The sequence below is a fragment of the Vespa velutina genome, chromosome 14, assembly GCF_912470025.1.
Source record: "Vespa velutina chromosome 14, iVesVel2.1, whole genome shotgun sequence".
Taxonomy (NCBI): domain Eukaryota; kingdom Metazoa; phylum Arthropoda; class Insecta; order Hymenoptera; family Vespidae; genus Vespa; species Vespa velutina.
The window spans coordinates 5,274,847-5,296,449 of NC_062201.1; the positions used below are offsets into that span (position 1 = coordinate 5,274,847).

Consider the following 21,603-nt stretch of genomic DNA (forward strand, 5'->3'; position numbering starts at 1 on the left):
TAGAATAAGAGAAAAACGGTAAAATAGCAAAACGAGTTTGAGGCGTAATAAAGCGTTATAAACGTATCGAGCGACGATACAACGGCTATTATTTTTAGAACTTGAAGTACAGCCTATGCCTTACGATATTATCAATATATCCAAATTATATCGTCCTACAAGTTTTTGAAACAATGGCTGCGCATGCGATCGACAGATTATCACTTACAAATGGTCCACTTGATTCATCAAGTATACGACAAATAAAACCAACTTTATCGAAAGATCTCTTAAACTGTTCGAAATTTTCACAATCAATGTACGTAGAGTAAAAGTTTTTTCTCTCTGCGTAATGCAGGATCCAACTTTCGATTTTTCGAAATGATGTATTTTAAAAGTCTTTTGCCAAAGATAAATTCACGATTGAAGAACTCTCTCTTTCTCTCTCTCTCTCTCTCTCACTCCCTCTGTCTGTTCGTCTGTCTCAATTGATCATGCAATTTACACCACCCTCGAGCGTTCTGTATGCCAACGGCACAATCAAACGTGCTCTATTAAAATTCCTCGAATAACGAGATGGAATCCGAGCGATCTCTAATGTTCTCTCGATCCTTTCGATCTAAACGCTTGCTAAGCGCGATACGTCGAAACAAAAGTAAAAGAGAGAGAGAGAGAGAGGGAGAGAGAGGGCGAATCGGTTGGAAAAGCGATGGTCGTGTCGTTCGTGAATATCTTCGACTGAAATTAAAATTGTTTTACGAACGATGCGTTTGAATGAGCGCTCGCTTTCACCTCGGAATATTCAGAGATCGGCGAAAAACATGATCGTGAAACCGAATTGTAATAGCGAGAGAAAAATTCGCGTTGATGGTTGAAATTTTCTCTCTTTTTCTCTGATTTTTAGCAAGCAACGACGAGGTAATATTTTTATCTGACAATGTGAGCTTCGATGAAATTAAATGCGACGGATTTCTAAATAAAATCAGCGAGGACCTCGGCAAATAACAAACGAGTTGCGTGCGATGATCGATCGACTTTCGAAACTAGTACCTACCGATTATGGGTTCTTCCTTATTATCAAATAATAGCATTATTTTTTCTGGAAGGTAATGTCATTCGAAACGTCATTTATCTTACCTAAACCTCTTAAAGTTCAGACCGGGGGTGGTAGATAATCGTGCGTGAAGCAAGAAAGGAAAAAAAGAAAGGAAAAGGAGACAAAAAAAAAAAGATAATAGAAAGAAGAAGCAACCGTCTTTGGCTGTAGCAGGGAAAAATAGAGAGAAAGAAGAGAACGAAAAGGGAGGAAATGGCGATCGAAGGAAAGGTCGGAAAGAAGACGAAGAAAAGGTTGAAAGAAGATGATGAAGACCAAAGAGAGGTAGAAAAGGAGAGAGGGTGAGAAAGAGAGCGAAGGGCACGTAGAGGATTGCGGCGAAGCGGAGTACAGAAGGGAAATACGAAAGGGGAATCGATGTGAGTGTGAAGCCGTGGTGGGGAGACTGGGCACCAATCAATAGCCGCGCGGCGGCGCCACACCTGTCAACGCGGGCTGAAATAAACACAGGTAGGTGTAAGTAGTTATACAGGTACGTACGTTGTTTCTCTCTGTTCAACTCTTTTCATTGTCGGTTCGATCGATCGGCCCTTTCTCAATTTCCTTAGAAACACATTGAAATCTCTCACTTGCTTATATTTATTTAAATCATAATGATCGATTAACTTTATTAATAATAATAAGGGAGGAAAACGATAAGAGATTCCTTTAGCAAATATATGCTAAATAATTTTGACAGGGATTACAGTTTCGGCACAAAACAAATCGCAAGCAATCAAAGTTGCAAACCGATTTTATCGGTTTTACGTATAAATAAATAAAGATCTGTCTCGATTTCGGGGTTTTTTGAATTCGTATTTACGTGCTTGTCGATTGATCTCTCTCGGACCTTTGTTTCTCGGCGGTACGTGGGAGCATTAACTCTAATCGATTACACGTGGCCTGCCGAATAGCTCTCGGAACATATTTTGGAGAACGATCATGAGTCGGTATTTTTGTCCGAGCATAGATTGGGAACAACACACGCACGCACGTATGTGTAGAAAGAGATAGGGAGGTGCTGGATGGTCCATGGACGAGCGACCGCGCCGCAGGGAAATTCAATTGCCGATCGTAACACTGAGCTTTGACGGAGCACCGCGCGCCATCGCAAACCATTAAAAGTTTCTTTAACTTCCTTCACGCGATTACGGTTGGGAGCCTTGTAATTGAATATCGGGAACAATGTAAACGAGCGAGTGGCTTCGAATGCAAACTTTCCCTGGGAACGAATCCTTAATTCTCATTACTATAGGGTGCTTCATTTGTCTTCCCTACAAAAATAACTGACAGCGAATATCGTTAATGCGATGTCGAAAATCTAACGTAATAACGGGTGATCTTAAATAAAAGTTTTCGCACCCCACGACTTTCTCGTGGAGGAAAATTGGAAATTCCTCGAAGCTTCTCTCTCGCTCGACTCATATGGATATTCTCGTATTTCGTCGATATTATCGCGTAGTCGCTCGACGAAGGAACCGATTCCCGTTTCGAACTAATACGTTTGCTGTTTCTAACTAATTCGGCTTCAGCCTCAATTACTCGGAGTCGCTCGTTATCTACGCTCTCTTATACAACCCTTATCGGGGGGTAGCACCGCCTCTGGTACTACGGACTATCTATATTTATGGTGCGTCGAGCTACCTTTCTCCTCTCTCGCGCCCCTTTTCCACCTCTTCCCAACATCCTACAATAGATATAGGATGTTTGTACCCGTGTCCTTCCGAATGCCTCGCGTTCAGCCAACAATTATTTGGGAAGGATAATAGCGCGTTTTCCTAATGATCTGCCGATCTTTGCGATATCCTTCAACCTTATCAAACATACGTTTAAAATTTGTATCGCGTGTGTTCGCGATATCAAGGGTAGTAAATTCACGTTTCGCTTAAACCAAAGTCCAAAGTTGATCACGCTCGCGAGATTAACTTGTTGCGACGTTAGCGGTATTACTCGGAAAATTGGCTATATTGGATACGATCGTCTTCTGCGAAGATCGTTTTGCGACAAATTCCAGACAAACGATGGAAAAGGGAAGAAAAACACATATTTCTCAGGGGGAAAGAGAATTATAAAGAACTTTTCGAAAAGATCAGATTATTAGTTTGCGTCGAATTTATTTCGAAAGAGACAATCTTACGTTGGCAAAGTCAAAACGAGACAAAAGTCGTCCTCCTCGTGGACGTCGCTTAGATAACTCGATCGAGATCCGTAACACAAAGTAAATCGATATTGTATCCCATAAAATATTCCTAGAGATTTAAATTAAGTTCTTAGCCACGTGCAGATATTGAATCCACTTTATCTTAATGCCCTGACGATCCTTGGCTAAGGGCGATCTGCTCGCTGTACGAACAAACGAACAAAGCGCTTCGGTAATTTTGTAAGAGCTTCCCGAAAGGACGACAAAAGAATCGAGAATTAGAGAGAGAGAGAGAGAGAGAGAGAGAGAGAGAGAGAGAGGTGCTGACACCACTAGAGCAATTCCTTTTCTACCACCTTACCAGTTATACTCCTCTTTTTCCTCTTCGACTATGCGAAGAAGAAATGTGCCAGCATCCATCGTTTTCCTTCTCCCTGGATTTCTTTCGAACGAACACGACCGAAGACGAATATCGCGTAAGACGTTGAGTTTACTACTTCGAGAGCTAACGAGAGAAGAAAGTTATTCGATGATAGAAGGCTTTTTTTGATTAGTCTTCCTCGCGAAAGATGATCCTTCGAAGATCGATTATTTTCCCAATATTTTTGTTAAACATCGACGACAATTACAATCCTAGATTGTATATCCGAGAATAGATATTTATAAGCATCTAGCATACATCGGATCAAGTTGAATAATCTAAAGGGAATAACAATTCTAATAACAAAGCGCGAACAAATTTTACCGGTGCTGTTCTAATTGCGACTGCAGAATCCACAGTTAGTTATCGTTACGAAGAGATTATTGATAATTTGGCTATAAAATCCAGGTAAACCGAGTACACAAAGGCATACCACAACTATCGGCATTCTCATAGAGGCTTTACGTATACTAATCAGCTCTGGTATTCCTGCGACGATGTTTCTCTTGCGCGCACGCACGCATGCAGTCGAATTTGTTGTTTCGACCATTGTTTGTGGACGAAGCGCATTTGTCGAATTCTGCTGGCGAAGCGAACATGCGCAATTGTCTCTCTCTCCCTCTCCCTCTCTCTCTCTCTCTCTCTCTCTCTCTCTCACTCTCTTTCTCTTTCTATTTTCATCTATCTATCCATCTCTATCTCCATCTCCCACCCTTGTTATCCTATCGAAAGAGCAGATTGTAGCTCTCTAGTAAAGCTCAACCACGACTCGTTCTATCAAGATAAGCTATGTCGTGTGGGATAATTAACTAATAGACTGCGATGCGTGAGCGAAATACCAAAGGACTTCCTCGTCAACTCGGAGATCGCGTTTGAATCGCGTTGCGGTTCCTCCCTAATTACGTCGGGACCGCGGCGCATTCTAATTTCGTTGATTATTTCATTACCAATTCGGTGTCAGGTAGTAATATCGATGTCCTCGTGTTACTGATTACTTCGAAAACCGTCATCGTGAACGTTTATATACCGCTCTTTAAGCTACATTATACGATTTATCTACCTCTACGTCGGATATATTATATTTATACTAAATAAACGCGAATGAAAATATCGCGTCGCTCGCATCGGCACGAAGATTTCGAATGAAAAATAAATAATAAAGTAGCTTCCTAAGAACTAGAGGAAATTGCAAAGTTTCTGAGAGCCCCCGTGTACGTGTGTCGCCGCACTTAGCTCTTCAAGTGCTTGCGCTAACAAATTCGAGAATACGAGAAAGAAAGCAACGGCATTCAAACGAAGCAACGATCCCGAATGCATCATGCATCAACGTCCATAGAGTCGGTACGAGCTCGCGTACGAGAGCTTCGCGCTCGAAGGAAGATTAAACGCTTTAAGTCTGGGAGGAAACTTTGAGTTAAGTAAGAGCCACCCAAAGAGAGACCGGATTTCTTAATCATGTAAGGTAGAGCTCGCCTTAAAAGCTCCTTCGAATAATGACCGATGTTTCCACTCTACGAAAGATCTCTTTTCTTTTGATATATGCGTACTCTCAAAATGTCTACAGATATTTTTATATAACGTATTTGTATACGCGCGTAAAAAAAGATTTGATTAGATCTTTCAGAATTATCCTGCCGTATATAAATCTAAAAGGAGCTCGTAATCGTAAAAAAAAAAAAAAAAAAAAAAAAAAACAAACAAACGGACCGAGTAGAATATCCTACAAATTTAACTAATACATTTTCTGAAAATATATATTTTATTAATAAGTACTTATCTATTCATTATTATCGACAAACAAAAATGACTTAACGAAAAAAGAAAGAAGATTTCGGCCTGGTTTCTCGAACAAACACCCAACCCTCTCGAAATCTCCGTCCCTTCAGGACCATTTTACCCCCTTGGAGCCGATTTTTCAGGGCGTAAGTACAGGTGGTGATTTATAAAGTGGAACTGCCGACTGGACGCTCGTGCGCAGTTCGCAACGATCCATTACAGTCCCCTGCTGCTTCGAGTCATAATATTTCCCTCTTCTCTCCTTTCATTTTCCCATCCCTCCCATCCCTTCTCTCTCTGCTTTTTCTTTTTTTGAGCACCGTTCTCCTACCAACTTCAAGCTCTCTTTGCTCTCGAAAATTGTACGCCCTTATGAAACTATCGCGAGTCGTTCAATCAGCTTGCTTTATGTAAAACCAAAGATTTTTTCCATCATTTATACACGCATACATACATATATACAGCTTCGATGTACCGACAAACATTATAACACCGTACGATTATTAATATTGTACGCCCCTTCGTTAAATCTTTCTCTCGTATTGCTTGCGTCTCTTGTCCAATCCCTTTCTCTAACTCTATGCTCCTGCGAGCCTTCACGAAGAGGTTAGCTATTGCGAGTAACTATGCTTAAGTAAATATTTGTTATATATGTTATATATATATATATATATATATATATATATATATATCCACATATATGCCTACATACATATAGACATACATACCTATATATAGACAATTGCGATTGTTAGCATGTTTCGAGCCATTCAAAGTATAAAACGAGAAATTGTGAAATGTTTGATTTCATTTAACAAAGTAAAAAACCTGAATGATCAAGGAAAAAAGAGAAAGAGTTTTACAAGAGTATGCAAAAAAAGATTTTTGGTCAATGGAAAAGGCAAATGGATACTCTCGAATCGAATTGCAAACGCACACACAGCCTGTTTCTCTTTCGATCGACAGGACTAGTCGCGTCTCCGTATGCCATTGCTACGATAGTACAGGGAGCTTTCGCTCGTACACCCTATGGCCTCGTCGGTTTTGCGGCTCGGTAATAAAAACGTCGAGGAGATACGTAAAGTATTTCGTAATAACGGATAGTGGCCCGTGCTGCTGGCACGGAGCAAAGGAGGTTTATTGCTTTGCCGGTTGCTGCCGTTGCTACTGCTACTGCTGTTGCTGTTACTACCCCGCTATACGGTCTTTGCCAGTTTTCCCTCTCTCTCCCTTTCACCTCTCACGATGCAACCTCCCAAGTACGACCTCGTACATACTTACCTCGAGTGCATCGGCTGCAATGCTTAACCGCAAAGGATGCCGGCTTGCAAGGGCCTATCGACGCACTGCGCCAGACTTTTTGTTTCGGTTTGGTTAATAGAAACAACCATTAATAGAAACAAGGAAAAAGGAACTGGAAAAACGATATCTACCTATCTACCTGTTTTTTACTTGTTTGTGAGGTATCTTTGATTAATTTCAGCTAAACGATCGGTAAAAAATCGAGAAAGGAGAAGAAATAAGAAGATAAGAAGAAGAGATAAGTGGATGAACTATCGGCAAATCCGGCTGTTTTACGATGAAAAAAGAAGTCGACGTCAAGAGGAAAAATAAGAGAGAGAGAGAGAGAGAGAGAGAGAGAGAGGGCTCGACGATGCGGGCTGTGCACGCGGATTACGTCGGTCGTACGCACTCGGTAGTGGTAGGGTCGATGGTGGTAGTGCCAGTGACGGAACGATTTCGAGTTCTTTTCATGGAAGAATGGCTTTTCCATGTCGTTGGATTCAGTGGCTGGCCCGCACAATTTCGTTCTCCTCGACCACCGACGATGACGAGAGTCGACAACGGCAACGACGACGAGGCTCGAAACTAGAGAAGAGAAATAGTGTGAAAAACTCAAGGACCAAGACGCTGCCGACGACGTCATCGGACAATCTCTCTTTCACTCGCTCGCTCGCTCTCTCTCTCTCTCTCTCTCTCTCTCTCTCTCTTTTCTCCGCTCTCCGAAAGTCTTTCAGAGGAACGCAAGATATTCTTCAAACTCTCCCTTCTATCTTTCCTTATTCTTATCGACATTTTTCTTTTTTTCTTTACTTACTTTGACTTTTTCTTTTCCTTCTACTTTCCTTTACTTTTTTTTTCCTTGTTTTTCTTCTTCCACTTCTTTCACTTTTTCTTCTTCTTCTTCTTCTTTTACTACTCCTTCCGATCTTAGCTCCAAGCCATTTTCCTCCCAGTCGCCAGTCGAACATAACCTTCCCGACTTGTTAGTCGTTCTTCGAAAGTGCCATGCCTGCGGTCTCGCCGATATCACTTTCCGATAAAAGTCGCAAAGAGTCCTTTCGTATTTCCCCCCACCCCCTCCTCTCTCTCTCTCTCTCTCTCTCTTCCTATGTTTTTCTTCTTTCGCGGGAAAAAGTCTTAAAGGTTTGTCCTGCGTCGATGGACGAAAAGCTTTAGAAGATTTTGTTTCTTATTACGTGTTCTATCCAATTCCTCGCAACAACATTTCTACCTTTCGAAGGAATATATTGTACAAGTTATGCGAGCAACGTGAAACACGTACCATTTTACGATTTTTCGCTCGTAACGTCGAGCGAAATCATTTTTTTTTCCAAGATATAGGTTCCGCTATCTTCATCCCTCCCTTATTGCCCTTTCTCCATCTTTGTCGCTTGAGCTTCGAAACGTGACGAATTCGAAGAAGTTCTGACATCGAGAAAAGAAATTTGATTGTATCGAAATTGCAAACATAACTCCTTATACTTTTTTTGACTCCTTTTCGGAACCCAATCAAGAAATGATCGCAATTTAATTAGGAATGATCTAATGGAAAAAAGCTTCTAGTTAACTACAAATTACCATCTAGGTCTTAAGTTTGATTATTACGAAAAATATTTAACTTTCGTTGTGAATTAGGAATTGCAATTCCCTTACAAACATATACAAACTTATCCTTTCGTTTCGGCAAAAAGTAATAAAGAAATAACGAAGAAGAAGAAAAGAGATACAGAGAGTTATGCTCGAAACGCCTGACTTACGTAGTCCTTTCGCTTTTAGCAAGGAAAGGGATGGAAAAGGAAGGAAGAGGTGGAAAAGAAATAAAAAAGAAACCGACGACGAGATGGCCGGTGAGTTTCAAGCCGGAAGGAAGAGAGAGAGAGAGAGAGAGAGAGAGAGGGGGGGGGGTAGGGAGAAGAAAGGAAGGGACTGGCACTATCTCAGAAAATTATGTCAGTACCTATCTCAGGTTGAAAGCAGAAATGAGGATGAGAGAAGAAGATATGAAATAACTGGAATAAAAGGGAGAGTGAAATCTTGGGTGCCCGTTCGTGGGAGTAAGAGAGAAAGGATGGGAATAGAAATATTACTATTGGGGTAAACTTTGTCCTTTTTTAGGCACGATCGCCCGGAGTGTCTTATTTATACTCTTTTTATTATTCCATCCATTTTTTCTCTTCCTTCATCTTCTTCTGCTCTTTTTCTTTGTATTTTTTTCTTCATTTTTCTACGCGAGAAACGATTCATAAAGGTTGAATCGCCCGATTCGAGATAAAAGTAACCAAACGAGATTTCTCCGTCAGGCTCGGCCAGAATATTCTTTAACAATGGCGATTCTTTAACGATGCAGGAAAAAGAAGAGAGCGTGAGAGAATGGATGCTACGGCTTGTTCTACAAAAGTTTTCGTTTTATTGGGAGTAAACGCAGCCATGTTACGGCGATCGTTCGTTGATCGTGCTTAACCGTGCGTCCGCATTGTTCTCAAACGGTGGTTACGACGCTCGTAAATAGAGTGGGACCGACAATAAAGTTTCGTCCACGCGATAATAGCCGGCTCGTTTACATTTGCCATCCTAGCCCATCTTCCTTTTCCCTTTCCTCTCTCTTTCCCTCGCCCCCCCCCACCCCCCACCCACCCACCGCCCGTCATTTCTACACCCCTTTGCCCGAAACAATTTCCATAAATTTTATCTTTTTACTTCGCGTCTTTACAGAGCTCTCATAGAAAATCGTATGAACATCGTATATGGTTCAGCAAAACGATCTCCTTGAGGATTAACATCGAAATAAGAATAGTTTCGACTCGCAATACGATATATTTCAAGTATAGAGTATAGAATGGTTCGATAATATCATAAGACGATTTGAGGTGAATCGAGAAAAGGAGAGAACCATCGTGGGATCGAGAAATTGCAAAAGAATGGTTCTACGATTAACGATTCTCTGTTCGCCTAAGGTTCCTTTAGCGAGAGAAATTGGAAAAAAAGAAATTGGAAAATATACGACAATTGCATACGTTTGGAATGATTATAAAATTATTCGCGATGATTATTTTTACTATCGCGCTCTGTAACGTATATATCAATCGAGATGTACGCTCGTACTCGTACTTTTATAACTGTGTATCGAGAGTTAAGTAGTACGTCTCTCGGACGGCTTATCGGTCGTAAAAGGAATGACAATCGATGGAAATAGAAAAGAACTCTTCAAGAAAGAGAGAGAGAGAGAGAGAGAGAGAGAGAGAGGCTGAGATTCTGCACGATCGACGTCTAGATTAAAAAGAATTTTCGAAAGTCCAACAGATAGGATATTTGTTTGGTCAGGAACGATTTAGCCATTGTTATCGAACTCTGGCATGTCGATACTTCGATTGCCGAGTTTAGAAAAACTATTCGATGCGATAATACGGTGGGATCAATGACATTACAGTTTGCGTAATCAGAGAATTTTAGAATCGCTTATAGAAGTTTACCGAAATTACTTTGCTTCGCAAAGTAATTGTCTTCAACTAATAGTTGGTAATTGATGATATGCCATTAGCGTGACAAAAAAGAATCTTTCCTCGATCGACGTCGATCATACGATCAAGAAAATAAAAAATTTTCCTTTTAATACGGCAAGAATGTCCGAGAAGAAATCATCGCAGTGGAAACGCACGTCGGACGAAACGATTCGAACTGACGTTAGTCATGAACGCGAAGAAAGAGAGGTAAAAAAAAGCGGAAGAGGAAAGGGGATAGTTTTTCCTTTCGCAGAAAGAAGAAACTTGGCATTCGTCGTATCCACGAAGAAACATTAAAACGAATGATGGTAGTACTTAACGTAGCGAAAACTTTGTACGTTTATGACAAAATATCAAAACCAATCGTGAGATTTGCCGTGTCGTTTACTAAGGAAAACAAAAGTAAAAGAAAATGAAGAAGCAAAGAGAAAGAAAAATAAATAATATCGTACTTTAATTGTACTTTATCGTGTGAGTCATTGTCCCGATGTTTAATCATTTCATTGAACTATTTTATTTATATATAATAAAACCGGAAACATTCTCAAACGTATTATATTTTTATCTTGGAGCAAGCAACGAAATTTAAAAGAGTAGAGAGTACTTTTCTTCGCGGTAAAACGACGGGCTAAGAAAAGGCGTTCTTCTCTCATTTGTATTCAAGGGAATTAAGAAAGTATAATATTAACGATATCACCCGATGTCCGTTCCAGTAGGAAAGGGAGAGAACCGCGGAGAAATGTAAAATTGTTTTTCTCTTTTTATTTTCTTCGGTCCTCCTTTTCCCAGACGGAAGTGAAAAGTTGACGCCAGAAAGGGCCGCTGGGTACTTTGCGAATTTTCTAAGTAACTAAGTCCCTCTCTCTCTTCCTTTCTTCGTGTTTTATGATTTCCTCCCCGGACGAGTTCGCTTTAACGAGTGATTCCGATCGCTTTAATTAAATGTCAAGTTGAATAGTAAATGCCGTTGAAAATGCCATTGATACGGTTATTTGTTCCGCGTTTGCAATTAAAATATTCTCGACAGAATTACTTTTTTATCAAAATTACTTTGTTTCCAAGGGAAACGGGAATCCATTTAATACGAAATTGAATGATTAAATGATGGAAAATAAATAATATCTGCGTATATTATCGCAATAACGGCGAATCGAAAAAAAGAAAAACGTACTTGTAGCAAACCTCTATGTACGCGTACGTGAAATTAATATATAGCGTACATAGATTTGACACGCACAATATCGGTATATAGTTATTTTATCATTAGATTTGCCGTAATAAATCTTTATAAATAATTCGAAACGTCTAACGAATCACGTGGTTCACCCTATAAAAATAAATACGTAACCTATGTAACGTAAAATATAATATGTACTTATATCATACGTTCTACTCAGTATAGGGGAATCCATCAGAGTTTATCGTCGGAAGCTCGGGACGCGCTCAGGAAGTAGTAAATCGTCGTAAAGAGAGAAGTTACGTCTGCGCCATCTCCATCCAACCGTCCCTACCCTTCACCGCCGTCTTCTCTTCCTCCTTCCTTCCATCGGTGAATCTTTAAAGAAGGAAAGACTTTAAGATCGCTGAATGGACGGGCTTACGTGAGCCGGTAGAGAAGGGCACGTTGGCACGTCTCGGTGTTTCTCGGGCTTGTGGCTTTATTAACACGTCTTACAAGGTAACGGGATCTCGTGCACGTTAAGAGGTAGGTATATGGAAGGCTACCACCGGCAGCTGTTGCTAACGCAATTTTCCCTCGATATAAATCCTCCGAGGCCGCGATATTGAATCAAACGATATAGCGGACGGTTTTATCCAGCCGTGGCTCTACCCCTCCCCCCCACCTCCAGCTATACGTATACACGTAGAGGAGACGAGGATGCGCGCGCGCGCGCACGAGCCACTAACTCTCTCTCTCTCTCTCTCTCTCTTTCTTTATCGACGAAGCAACCCTCGGATAGGGCCGCGTTCGCTCGACTAACTAGATCCTTGACGAACGGTCGATCGAACAGAACTAGTACGTACGTATGTATGTATGTATGTAGGTAGATAGGTAGGTAGGTAGGTAGGTAGGTAGGTAGGTAGGATGGATCAAGCGGAATAAGTCCTATTCGTTCTCCCTCTCTTTTCTTCCTTTTCCGTCTTTCTTCAGCAACTTTCTCTCACTAACAAGAGTTTTTTTTTCTTTCTCTTTTCCTCTTCTTCTTATTCCCCCTTTTTATATACTCCGTGTCCCATGTTCTCTCGTTATCCGAACGAAAGCAGAAAGTTTATCGATTCTTTTTTCTTTCTCTTTCTCTCGTTCTTATATTCTCTATATTATTAGATATCTTTTGTCTCGGACTACTTTTCAAAGAAACTCACGCGACTCCTTTGAAGCGTATATCGATAGCAAAGCGATAATCGGATCGTTATCAACGATCGAAGGTTAACACGATCGAGAGAAAAACAGAAAGAAAAGAAAAGGCACAGGCCGTAGGCGTCTTTTAACGCGTTAGCAACGCACAACGGTGCGCGCGTTGTGGCCTTAAAAGTTTTTGATTTACCGTTCCCGTGGGAGAAAAGTTTCTTTCGACGAGAGAGATTAGCGACCGCGTGCCGATGATATAGAGGCGACAAAGCCAACTTTCACCACTCGTCTCTTACCGTTTCTCTTCTTCCCTTTTACGAAGAGCAAAGGTGATGATGAACGAACGATTTAATACGTCTATCGGCGATAGTTTGTGAAATTTTGTGCCCTATTCTACATCCTTCTCCGTCGACGTAATTCGTAATTTCTAAATCTGGAATAGAATCTGGGAGACATTCCGAGTGAGGAAGGTCGAAAGGGGTAGATTCTTTCTTTTCCGATTCGGAAAGTCGATCGATCGTTTTAAATCGTGCATTTCCGCGACTTCCAATCCAAGAAAATACGATTTCAAACGAAGGAACTTTTCTCCCTATTTTTCCACCGTACCTCTTCGAACTATCGACTCCTTCGTTTCCTTATCTTGGCTGCATTTCATTGCGAAAACAACGATAGATCCATTGTCCACATACCGTAAAAAGTCTCGGAGGGAGTTCGCTTCTCTCTCTCTCTCTCTCTGTATGGATACGAGCAATCGGAAGGAGACGACGAAACTATCAAAGTGACATCGATCCATCGGTCAGACCAATCTCTTTCTCTCTCCCTTCTTCTTCTTTCTCCGGTTAAACTTCGTTTGCTTAGGCATCAATTGCGATCGAGTAAAATCCATTAAAATCTTTATCTTCGATCCAATCGTGGAGGATAGTTCTAACGTTAAATATTTGAAGCCAAGCGACCGAGAAAAAACTTTTACATTGTAAAAAATGGAACATCAAATATCTGATTCCTCAATCGTACGAGTTATTTGTAAATATCAGAAATGCGTCGTTTGTTGGTTAATACTTTGCAAAGGAACAAATTTTTTAACGAGTCAACTGCAAGATTAAGCACAGAGTGATACTTGGAGAAAAGAGTGCAGATTTATAAGATTGGCGATGCGAAACGAAATATTCGCTCGGAAAAAACTTTCTCCGACGATGAAAAGAACAGAGAGACAGCGTGAGTGAAGAGAGAGAGAGAGAGAGAGAGAGAGAGAGAGAACGAAACACGAAAACTTTCTTCCTCCTTTTTCACTTTTCTTTTTCAGTCCTCTTTCGGCGAGCATTACCAGAGTGGACGAATTCGAAATTCTCTTTCTTTCTTCTTCTTTTTCGTTCGGTACGTGTCGGTAGACGAAGCAGGAAAACTTGTAGCGAAAGATGGGTACAAGGAAGTAACGGTGAATGAAAGAAAATCGAAAAAGTGAAAAAGCGAAAAAGCCTGCCGATTTCGCAGAAGATTGAGCGAACTGGGTGCTTCTTCTCGATCGACTAGAATAGCTTCGGGATACGATTTTCTAGCGCGCGTTGACTCCGTTGATTGCGAGGGTGCGACATCGTCGAAAACGTTTGCCCGATAGATACGGGCAGCGTCTGAGTAGGGGAAAAAAAAAAAAAAAAAAAAAAAAAAGAAAAAGAAAAAACGAGCAAAAGCTTTTTCGCAGAAACAAGAACAATTATATTATTTGTCTTTATTTTATAAAGCATTCAGAGTATAATATTAAAATAATATTTTGAGTCTCGAAATAATAATACTTGTTCCTTCTGCATTTTTATTGCTTTTTTAACGAGAACTAGAGAATCCTCCATCTTCGTTGATTTAATCATTTTATTTTGTCTCGTTATGTTAATATTCCCGCACTCGAACGAGTCCCCAAGGCGTAAAAATACAGCGAGACAAGTTAACGTCCAAGGACACGGGGTCTAAAGATACGACGTACTCATATTTTTCGACCTTCGATTTACGCCGACCATCTAAGAGAAGAGATTATTTCCGACCATACGAACTTTTCACGATCGAAGGAGCTGCAAACGTCGCTTTATTATCGATACTCGTATAAATATATCATACGACACGGTACCATTATTTTCTGCATAATAAGGCGACTTTCAAGGATTATGAACGCATATACATTCTCATTACGTCGTTGTTTTCGTAAGCGACTCGAGAACTAGTAAGTATGCCATAGGTATGATCATAAAGACAAGGTTGTCTTCGATATCGTTGATAATAATATCGAGTGAAGCAAAGGACCAGGAAATTTGATGAACGTGCAACGTGCACGTCTAAGTACTTGGATTAAATTTTACGACTATCAAGGATGGCGAGAGTAACAGCGGGATCCTGGTTCGTAGGTTCTTCGACAGGAACGTCAAATCCAAGAAGACTAAGAGATTAACGGCATGAAACTTGTACGATGAAAATATTCTAAAGATTATCTATCTAAATTAGAAATACTCTCTGTTCCTATCGCATTTGGATAACTTTTCAAATGTTTTCACTGTTTCTGACATTCGATTGAAGTTTCTTATATATGCAGACACACGCACTTTTTTTTTTAACTTTTTCAACTTTAAACCGTACGAACCGTACTCTATACGTAGGAGCCAATATCGATATCAGGGCGAGAATCGCGACGTTCTTCTACAAGAAGAAAAGTACGAGTAGGTGGTCTGGGGCAATGCCACCGTACCGTTTGATATTCGTTTTTTCCACTGGCCGAATGCGCGTTGTTCCACGAGCGTTTCGTGATTCTCACGACAGTGCATATGGAAAAGAAGGCACGTGAGCTAAGCAACGCCCTGTCGATGATCGAAAGGAGAGAAGAGAATCGCAATTAAAAAACTACGCCAAAGATACGCCTAGAAATATCTGTATATTTTTGATTGTATAGTAATTACATATTTATCATGGAATAAAAGGGAGAGAAGAAAAGCAACGAACAAACGTATATTTCTACTTTTACGTACGAGGTAGGTGGAAAAGTTTTTAATAAAAGAACCTGTCAAAACAAATTTCATCGAGCGGTGTAAAGAAAAACATAAAAAGAAACAAAACACGAGCACGTCACAGTGAAATCTTCGCACGCTCATATGCAGACGAGAAAAACGAATCGTCGACGATTTTCTTTTTTTCTTCTTTTTTTTCTTTCTCTTTTTTTTTTTTTCTTTTTATTTTTCCTGCTTTTTGTTTCACTTTTTCTCTTTTTTTCTGGTTTTGTTGACGTCAAAACCATACTGCCCGTCTCCTACGCGTAAATAATTCATAAATAATTCTACTTTGAGCGACGTTCTCTTTTTCTCTTTTTCCTGCCTCGTCATCCCTTTTCTCCTCTCATCCACATCGATGCGCGCAGGCAATAAAGCGACGATATATTTTTCAAAGTTTTGCGTTGGGGTTCCTGACGATTCGCGGTCGTGAGTACTTATGAAGGCTCTGTGGATGCGCTATCACGGACACAACCTTGCAATGTCCGTGTATGCGTTTCTGTACTAAACGACCACGATGAGGAGATAGAAGCGTTTCCTATGATTTTCCGTATAATATGTGAGTCTCCGAGCACTCAGAACGATGTATGTCGCCGTAGAAAGCAGGAAACTCCTGAAACTTTTCGAAAACGATAAACCTTGAATTTTCTGGAAAATATCAACGAGCGAAGAGTAACGAACACGGGCATTTTCCCGTGTAAACCCTTAAAAGTGATATTATAAAAGGGAAATCTTTACAATATTTGTCAATATTGTCAAGTCTTAAATCGTTCGATGTATTTTTCAAGGTTTTAACGACGCGCGTTCATCAAACGTTCACCTTCTCGATTCCACGTACTTTCGTCCTTCTTATAATTCTTACTTATAATTCCAATTTATATGTCTGCGGGCTTTACCCTACTACAACTAGCGTGTAGAAACGTGCGCGCATTTATATCTATGTACGTCTATATTCGCGATGAGTAATGGCAGGCGTCCATCATCGAGCGCGTGCGTCTGACACGAGTCTCGAGTGTAGTGCGAGCTGCACATTGGCCCATCAGAAAAACGATAGGAACGCGAATGTAAAAGGGAGGCTAAATCGTTGAAAGGGAGAGGAATAAAGAACATGCGTCTGATTCGAGCAATGCCTGATTACCGCGAATAGAGCAAACGTTTCTATATGGCCAAGAGATAGAGAAATAAATGGATAGGATAGATAAACAGCGAGACAGAGAGAGAGAGAGAGTCTCTATAGAGAGGTAGATACAAAAGTTGAAACAAATGTCGAATTTATCGGAGGAAAAATCGGAGGTACGAGGAAGAGGAAACCACGTACCAAGAGTCGACATGAGTTACGAGCGAGAAAACCGTGAAGAGGTGGAAGTAAGAGAGGAAGCAAACGGAGACGACGACGTTTGTTCGTTCGTTCGTTCGTTCGTTCGTTCGTTCGTTCGTTCGTTCGTTCTCTATATCCTAGATCGTGTTTGAATTACGATCGCCGCTAGCGCCGAACTGGAAATGGAAGCCACCGAATGGTGGAAACGACATAAAATTCAGTGAGGACGTTTGGGTCTATCTTTCTTTTCCTTTCTCCCTCTCTTGCATTGCGCCCGATCACTTTCGTGCGAACAACAAGCCACCCTCCTCTTACGCAATGTCCGCGTTATGATTTGCAAGATCCCTCCAAGAGTCAAGAAAAGATATGAGATGGTAGTGGTAGTCGAAGAGGGATTTACAAGGAGGGAAAGAGGGACAAAGCGTCGCGCGCGCGTTTTCACGGCGGCTATGCTTTATCGAACGTGCATTCACGGCTGCGCAGCTTTCTTTTTAGTCGCGTTTTACGCTCTCCCGGCGATCAGGTGAGAAACAGGGCATGAAATTTATGACGCGTTTACAATGTTTCAGATTCGAGAGTAACGATTCCTCGGAAATCCGTCCGTTATCGTCAATTTTATGGCGATCTTCGAAGAGAATCACTCATCGTCCGTTTTTTGATTTTGACAAGTTTATCGAGCGAATAAATAAATACGAATATATATGTATATATAGACTTTTACGCAAGGGATCTTTTGTTTTTGAAAATCGTTCTCCCGTTGAAAGTAAGCAATCTCATTGAAACCGATCGCGATATAGCACGTATTAAGCGACGAACTTTCGATTGTGAGACTCTCATCGAGAAACAGGCTGCTGGCGAGTAAATGGGTAATCGATTTTGTTCGTGCAAACAAAATGTCCTTCATATTTTAAGCTCCGCAACGTATGTCGGCCGGTGCGCTTCCGATGCAATTTGCATGATCTCGCGTCACTGAAATTCTCTCGTCGTGGTTCAGTCGACGAATAAAATATCTATCGACTACCGAAAAGCTTTCGCTTTGTTTCGGATGTTTCGGGAGACGAAAGAAAGAGGAGAAACACTTTGCTTCAAAACGTCGTAATCTCTACCGAACGAAATTAGAATAGACTATTGAAATATTTGAGATAGAAGGGAATAGAACAAAAAGGGAAAAAAAAGAAGAAGAAAAAAAAGGGTCGGTAACATTGGGACAAACATTTGGAAAATCTCGACCTACCGTCGTGCACTTTGTGCGCGTAGTTTCGCGCTTATTTCTCACATATTAATTAGGTCAGTCCGTATAAAAAACTCCATCAGTCTTCGCTCTCGCCCGTCGCACCCTCTAACTCCACCGCGCACACTTTTCCCGCTCCATCGTCCGTGATGGTCCCTGCAAACATTGTTACCCATTAGGAGAGTTAACGTTAGCGCGAGACAAACACTCCCACCTCCGGTCTCTTTTCACCGTAATAAATTAATTCTCCGGATGAGGAATGAGATAGCTGCAGAGGGACTTTCACCTTCTCTCTCTCTCTCTCTCTCTCTCTCTCTCTCTCTCTGTATCTGTTCTAACCGTTGGATATGGCACGCGTTAAGTGTAATCACGTCCAACAGGAAAGAATTTTTAAATGGCAGGAAAACTCCGAGTCTCGTGACGTATTCTTCTATTTTTATATATTAAAAAGTAAAAAAATAAAAAACAATTATGTTGAAAATTCCTTAAAATTATAAACAATGGATCCACCTCCATTTAATTTAAAGATCTGTGGAAATACGAACTTTGAGATCGCATTAACAAAGCATCTGTCACTATCTTCATCATTCGTCTCTTTTTCTTTCTAGCTCATCCGGTCTATCTTCCTCCATAATACACTCTATTCCATTCTCGTATTAATCGTGCCAGACGGATTACCCGATTTTTCCATCGATCCCTAAGCGAGTAGATAGCTTTATGTACGCAGCATCGTGTTCGAATAAGTAAAAGCATTCCTTCAACTTTCTATATCATATCTTACGCTCTTAACGAATTTATTTCAGGTGTACGCGACCGTAGCGCATTTTCCGAGTGATTCATCGAGCGAGTTATGAAAGGAATATTAGAATCTTGGCGCAAAAGGAAACAGAAAGCTCGTAACTTTCGGGCACGAGGAGAGGCGTTGATGGGTGGAACGTGGGAAACGTTAAAAAGCGCTAGGTAAATGAGAAGATTCCATATTAACTGTCTCTCTCTCTCTCCCTCTCTCTATTCCTTTTCTTTGTCCTAAGATTTCCACAGTCTTTTATTCATTTTCGTTATTAATCATAGGGACGTTAGGAATTAGCAGCAGCCGCACTTGCAACGGTCACCAGTAGCACCGCCGTTGGTGTCGATCGTCGTCGTCATACTTGTCGTCGTGGTACTAGTACTACCGGCATTAGTACTAACCTCGAAGTAGTTACCACTACTGGTACCGTCGTTTACCAGTGATATGGTACGAACAGCAACCAGCAACGGCGTTGCTGATGGAGGCGGAAATGGAACGATCGCGGCCGAGACACTCGTACCACGAACGTTGAGTGCACAATTGGGGGAGAGAGAGAGAGAGAGAGAGAGAGAGAGAGAGGGAGAAAAGGGGAGAAGGATGAGTGTAGGGAAAGCCCGGCCCTCGAAAGGGTAATCCACTGTCGAAAATACAATTCCGTGTGCCTGCTGCGTTATTCCACGTCCACGGAAATCGTGTTTCCAGGACTGGAACTAACGGACATCGCGCATCGAAAGGGAGAGAGAAAGAGAGAATAACGAGCGATTCTCTTACGCTAGAAACAACAGTAATATTAGCATTTCGAATCTAGTCTCTCTTATTTTCTTTTTCTTTTTCTTTTTTCATTTTTTCTACTTTTTCTTTTTCATTCTTCTATTCTTTGTTTTCTCTCACCGAGCGTAAAGTACGCCCCAAAGATTACTTACTTTTTAATTTTCCGTAGCATTTCGAAATAAATTTGAGTATCAAAAGAATAATGAAAAAAAATCTTGTAGGAAGATTTTTTTCAAGAGACTCTTTTACCTGATCCAGATGCAATATATACAAAAATTCTATGTGAAATTAATTTATATGTACGTCGACTAATTTTCCAGGATTTCACAAACGCAAGAAGAAAAATCTTGGATTATCTACCTAGGCTGCTTGCCTGGCTGTCTGCCTTACTGCTGGCTACTGCGGTGGATGAAGCGAGCTCGTCAAACCGTGTGTGAGAGAGAGAGAGAGAGTAGGTACATTCTAGAAAATGTCGTTACGTTGATTGTAATTGTGCCGCCGCGGCGAGAGAAGAGAGGGAATTGAATCCGGCCTGTCACGGGAAAAAGGTGGATCATTTTCATGATTTTACTTCGGCCTCTTTCCCGACCTGCCAAGGGATAGAGAAAAAGAAAGAAAGCAAAAAAGAGAAAATTACTATCGACCGGTGCTTAACCGCACTCACGCGGTGAAAATGGCTTCGTACTCGATTTTCTCTTCCCCTTTCTCTCTCTCTCTCTCTCTCTCTCTCTCTCTCTGCGAGTACGCGCGCGCGCGCATGAGCACTTTCCTCTTCGTGCTTACCCTATCCCCCGTTAGAATCACTGCGTATTATCGAGAGCAATATCCCGTTTAGGTAGGTGGAAGTATGCGTCTCTCTAGATCGATCGTGCATTATCGCATCTGGATAATGCAAATTGCAAGGACCACGATGATAACGATGTAGGCGGAACCATCGAGCGAAAATCTTATCGGAACATCGTGCCAAACACTACTTATTTTGTCGGTTAGACAGAAGAAAGATAATTATCCATTCGATTTCTCATTATGCGAAAGAAATTTTGCTTTTCTTCCACGTAGCACGAATAAGTTTCAACTTTTCAGAAAAGATATTCTTTTTCATGGCAGACTGTCTAGACGCATCATCGAGATAAAAAAATAATCCTTTAATTTTATCGCTAAAGACTTTAGAACGTGACTTTGCAGGAAGGCAAAAGAAAGAAGACCAGCTTCGAAGAAAGCTTTGCCATTCGAAGAAAGGGAGAAAATGTTTCCTCGTCTCTTCCGTCGGCACATATTTTTTTCTGTTTTCCATATCTCTCTTTGAGTTTCCCTTAAATCTCTTAATTTCTTTTTCGCACGAACGAGGCCGTGACATTTAAAGAATTTTCGTGGCAACGTTTTGCATTTACGATAGGACTAATTAGAAAGAATACGAAACACGGAGACATTAGGCAGAGAGGAACGAAAGATCTTAAATGCGGCCAATGCGGTTTTATTTATCGATCGCAATTTTCGACCACGTTGTAAATATACACTAGGCGGACCGTTCGCCGAGGATAGAGTTTCAAACGGAATCGCAGAGGGAAGAAGGAAGGCTCGCGGGCAAAAAGGTAGCTTGAAAGCATATCCCTGTCGTCCTTGGCTTTACGAACCCCATCCGCCGATGATTCTCGCTTATATTTTTATAGCCAGAGGTTATGAGCAGTCTTGGATAGTAGCCTCTATTCTCCTTCTCCTTCTTCTTCTTTCTCTTCTACTTCTTCATCCCGATCCCTTTATCCACGCACACCGTTAAACCGCTCCCGGAACGCATCGTAAAGCACACCTACGTAACGCTTTCCATTTTCCTCGGTAAGCTAACGCACGACGACACGTATAAGAGACGCGTAGACGCATGCATAGCTCGGTGCGAAGAATCTCGCTATAAACTCGCTGCTTCGTG

At 41.1% G+C, this 21,603-nt stretch overlaps 1 protein-coding gene and 1 long non-coding RNA gene across 7 annotated transcripts in view; one reads left to right on the plus strand and one right to left on the minus strand.

Moving 5' to 3' along the window:
• Window positions 1-21,603, minus strand: part of LOC124954070 (glutamate receptor 1) — a 131,242-nt gene that overhangs the window by 56,698 nt on the left and 52,941 nt on the right. The window contains exons 1-2 of one of the 5 annotated variants that reach the window (XM_047506381.1): window positions 11,872-11,988; window positions 11,583-11,751 (exon numbers count right to left, since the gene is read on the minus strand). The exons of 3 other annotated variants lie outside the window; for them this stretch is intronic. The gene's annotated coding sequence lies outside the window, so the exon portion shown is untranslated. Of the gene's footprint in view, window positions 1-11,582; window positions 11,752-11,871; window positions 11,989-18,121; window positions 18,253-21,603 lie in introns of those variants that run through there. One more of the 5 variants, XM_047506382.1, reaches the window with a different exon arrangement.
• On the plus strand, window positions 68-20,129 carry LOC124954082. 2 transcript variants are annotated; one of them, XR_007102439.1, is made up of 4 exons: window positions 68-1,546; window positions 18,922-19,078; window positions 19,190-19,692; window positions 20,000-20,129. It is a non-coding gene; the product is annotated as an uncharacterized LOC124954082 (long non-coding RNA). The 2 variants fall into 2 exon arrangements; XR_007102440.1 differs by having other exon boundaries at window positions 19,190-19,537.